The sequence below is a fragment of the Hibiscus syriacus genome, unplaced genomic scaffold (genome assembly GCF_006381635.1).
Source record: "Hibiscus syriacus cultivar Baekdansim isolate YM2019G1 unplaced genomic scaffold, ASM638163v2 tig00112498_pilon, whole genome shotgun sequence".
NCBI classification, from domain to species: domain Eukaryota; kingdom Viridiplantae; phylum Streptophyta; class Magnoliopsida; order Malvales; family Malvaceae; genus Hibiscus; species Hibiscus syriacus.
Genome location: NW_024063347.1, coordinates 1,559,845 through 1,564,671, shown reverse-complemented (window position 1 = coordinate 1,564,671; position 4,827 = coordinate 1,559,845).

Genomic DNA, 4,827 nt, shown 5'->3' with positions numbered 1-4,827 from the left:
GGTCATGTGTTACCAGGAGTATTGATTGACAATGGATCCGCTCTCAACTTGATGCCCCTAGTTACACTTCAAAGAATGCCTCTGGATCAATCACACATGAAGAATTATCAGAATGTGGTACGAGCATTTGATGGTACTCAAAAAGAAGTGCTTGGGAAAATGGAAATACCGTTGTTAATTGGCCCAGTCGTGTACAATATTGACTTTGTGGTTATGGACATCCACCCCACATATAATTGTCTATTAGGGAGGCCATGGATTCATTCAGCAGGAGCCGTTCCTTCTTCATTACATCAGAAATTGAAATTTGTTGTTGATGGACAACTAATATGCGTCAGTGCTGAAGAAGAAATCATTGCGTCTGTAACAAGCGATGTTCCATATATCGACACCAATGATGAGGCTCTTGAATGCTCTTTTCGAGCTCTTGAATTTGTAAATGCAACCTTTATTGCGGAAGGAAGCAAAATTCCATATCCCAAATTGTCTGATTGCACCAAGATGACGGTACAACAAACTTTAGGCATCGGAGCTAAAGCTGGGAGAGGTCTAGGAAAGAATCTTCAAGGGATTTCAGTTCCTATCAGTATAAAGATGAAAAAAGACCGTTTTGGGCTGGGATTTAAGCCCAATCTTCAGCAAAAGAACAAAGAGATGAAAAGAAGATGTGAAGACAGAAAGGCAAAATTGAAAGGGGGAGAAATCCTTTGGAAACACATGTCTTTCCCACAGTTGAAGACCATATTCAGATCAGGGGGAACAATTAATGTGGAACAGCAGCTTGTTGAAGCCTTTAAAGAAGAAAAGTTGACGAAAAATCAAGACATAGTTGAAAAAGCTATGAATGGATTATTTATCAACATGATCATGAATGACAACAAGACTGGCAAGTACTTGGATAGGATTCGACCATGTCTTCCTGGAGAAACACTCACCAACTGGACCGCTGAAGATCTTCCTATAGTTTTTAATATTAATGCAGAGTAATATTCAGAACTAATCTTTATGTTTAGCTCAAAAATATGAAAACTTTTTGTTATCTTGTAAAAGAAATTATGTTAAATATAAGAAATTTTCTTTAAAATTTTCAGATGGCAATCATTCTTTACATTTTCTTACATTTTTACATTTATTTATTTTCATAAATTTACTATATTCTTTCGGAAATGTTCCGACTTAAATTTGCAGGTGTCACCGTGTTAATAGCATGTTTATTCCTAGATTTAATCCAGTGATAAATTTAGAGCAGCCTATATGTCTGGAAGAAATCAATGGTTGTGAAGATGAACTGGAATGTGATATTTCTACTGAACTATTAAGATTGGTAGAAAAAGAAGAAAAACGAATTCTACCCCACAAAGAAAGGGTTGAGACTGTGAATTTGGGAACAGATGAAGACAGAAAAGAGGTGAAAATTGGTACCACTCTGACAGTCCAGACAAAACAAGAATTGATAAATCTCCTTCAAGAGTTCAAAGATATCTTTGCATGGTCTTATCAAGATATGCCTGGTTTGAGCACAGATATAGTGATACACAAGCTTCCAATCAATCCAGAATATAAACCGGTCCAACAAAAGCTCAGACGAATGAGGCCAGAAATGTTGTTACAAATCAAAGAAGAAGTGATGAAACAAATCAATGCAGGTTTCCTACAGGCATCTAAATACCCAGAATGGGTAGCCAACATTGTTCCCGTACCAAAGAAGAATGGGAAAGTTCGAATGTGTGTGGATTACAGAGATCTCAACAAAGCTAGTCCGAAAGATAGTTTTCCCTTACCCCACATAGACACATTGGTGGACAATACTGCAGGACATGCATGGTTTTCATTTATGGATGGCTTTTCAGGATATAATCAGATAAAAATGAATCCTGAAGACATGGAAAAGACGACATTTATAACCATGTGGGGCACATTCTGTTATAAAGTGATGCCATTTGGATTGAAAAATGCAGGGGCAACGTATCAAAGAGCCATGGTAACTTTGTTTCATGACATGATGCATAAAGAGATTGAAGTATATGTAGATGACATGATTGCCAAATCTCGAACTGAAGAAGAACATATTCAAAATCTGAGAAAGCTTTTCCAGAGATTGAGGAAATATCAATTAAAGCTCAACCCTGCAAAATGCACTTTTGGGGTAACTTCCGGGAAGCTTTTGGGATTTGTAGTCAGCAAAAAAGGAATCGAGATTGATCCAGATAAAGTAAAAGCAATTCAAGATCTTCCACCACCCAACACAAAAAAAGAAGTTCGAGGCTTTTTGGGAAGATTAAATTATATATCTCGGTTTATTTCTCAATTGACTGACAAATGTGATCCAGTGTTCAAATTACTTCGAAAGAACAATCCTGAAGTCTGGAATGAAGAATGTCAAGAAACTTTGGATATTATTAAGAAATATTTATCCAATGCCCCCATTTTAGTATCACCAATGCCTGATAGACCATTAATTCTCTACTTAACGGTCTTCGAAAATTCGATGGGATGTGTACTAGGACAGCATGATGAATCTGGAAGAAAAGAAAAAGCTATTTATTATCTGAGCAAAAAATTTACTGATTGTGAAGTTCGATATCCACCAATACAAAAATTATGTTGTGCTTTGGTGTGGACTACTCGAAGACTCAGACAATATATGTTATACCATACTACTTGGTTGATATCAAAACTTGATCCTTTGAAATTCTTAATGGAATCACCAGCTTTGACAGGCAGAATGGCTAGATGGCAGATGTTATTATCTGAGTTTGATATTATATATGTCAACCAAAAAGCGATAAAAGGAAGTGTCATAGCTGATTTTCTGGCCAGTCGTGTATCAAATGATTATCAGCCTTTGAACTTCAATTTTCCCGATGAAGATTTGTTGTGCATATCTATGAATGAAGAAGTCAGAACAAATGATGAATTTGCAACTTGGAAGCTTTATTTTGATGGAGCATCTAATGCTTTGGGACGAGGAATCGGGGCAGTGTTAATTTCTCCAGAAAATGTTTATTATCCCTTTACAAGTAGACTGGAGTTCTTTTGCACCAATAACATGGCAGAATATGAAGCTTGTGTCATGGGATTGAAAGCAGCTATAGAAAGAAAAATCAAATGTCTCAAAATATATGGAGATTCATCGTTAGTGGTGTATCAATTGCGAGGAGAATGGGAAACAAAAGATCCCAAATTGTTGGAATACAAAAATTTTACCCTTGAATTAGTGAAGGAATTTGAGAAAGTTACCTTCAATTATCTCCCTCGAGAAGAAAATCAAATGGCAGATGCTTTGGCTACATTAGCTGCAATGTTTCAGGCAACTAAGAAAGTTGATATGATGCCAATCAAAATGCAAGTATATGAAATTCCTGCACATTGTTATAGTGTGGAAGAAGAGGTAGATGGTAAACCATGGTATCATGATATTCTGCAATATATCAAAAATCAAAGTTACCCACCAAATGCATCAGAAATTGATAAAAGAACTTTGAGAAGAATGGCTGCTGGATATGTTCTTGATGGAGAGATTATGTATAGAAGAAGCAATGATCAAATGCTATTGAGATGTTTAAATACCAGCGAAGCTCGAAACGTCATTGAAGAAGTACATAGTGGAATATGTGGAACACATGCAAATGGTCTTTCCATGGCCAGAAAAATAATGAGATATGGATACTATTGGGCTACCATGTACACAGATTGCATTGATTATGCAAGGAAATGTCATAAATGCCAGATATATGCAGACAAAATTCATGTACCCCCATCTTCTTTACATGTAATGACAGCACCCTGGCCATTTTCTATGTGGGGAATAGATGTCATTGGAGCAATCACACCAAAAGCATCGAATGGACATTGTTTCATCCTTGTGGCAATTGATTATTTTACCAAATAGGTTGAAGCTGCTTCATATACCAATATTAAGAGGTCCACAGTCTGCAAATTCATAAAGAAAGAGATAGTTTGCCGGTATGGCCTACCAGAAAGGATCATTACAGATAATGCTTTGAACCTGAACAACAAAATGATGACCGAACTTTGTGCACAGTTTAAGATCAAACATTCAAACTCAGTGGCGTATCGTCCAAAAATGAATGGGGCAGTTGAAGCAGCAAATAAGAACATCAAGAGAATCATTACAAAGACTACTGAAACTTATAAAGATTGGCACGAGAAGTTATCTTTTGCTCTATATGCATACCGAACTACTGTTCGAACATCTACTGGGGCAACGCCTTTTTCTTTAGTCTACGGGATGGAAGCAGTCTTACCAATTGAAGTTGAGATTCCATCGCTCCGAATATTGAGAGAAACAAAATTGGATGAATCTGAATGGATCCAAGCTAGATTTGATCAATTGAACCTTGTTGAGGAGAAAAGATTGAAAGCTATTTGCCATGGACAGATGTATCAAAAACGGATGATGAAGTCTCATGATAAAAAAGTACATCCAAGAGAATTCCAAGAGGGTGATCTAGTACTAAAAAAGATCTTGCCTATACATAAAGACTTCCGTGGGAAATGGATGCCTAATTGGGAAGGGCCATACATTGTGAAAAAGGCTTTTTCTGGAGGAGCGTTGATCTTGGCAGAAATGGATGGAAAAATTCTGAAAAATCCAATAAACTCGGATTCTGTCAAGAAATATTATGCTTGAAGAGAAAAAAGAAGAAAAAAGAAAAAAAAATAGAAAATGAAAAAGAAAAAAAAAGAAGAAAAAAAGGAAAAAAGAAAAAGGGGGTCAAGGTGAAAACCCGCAAAGGGCATCTTGTAATCAAAGGAAGGATTTGAGTTGAAAACCTGAAAAGGCGGCTCAAATGCAGGTTGATA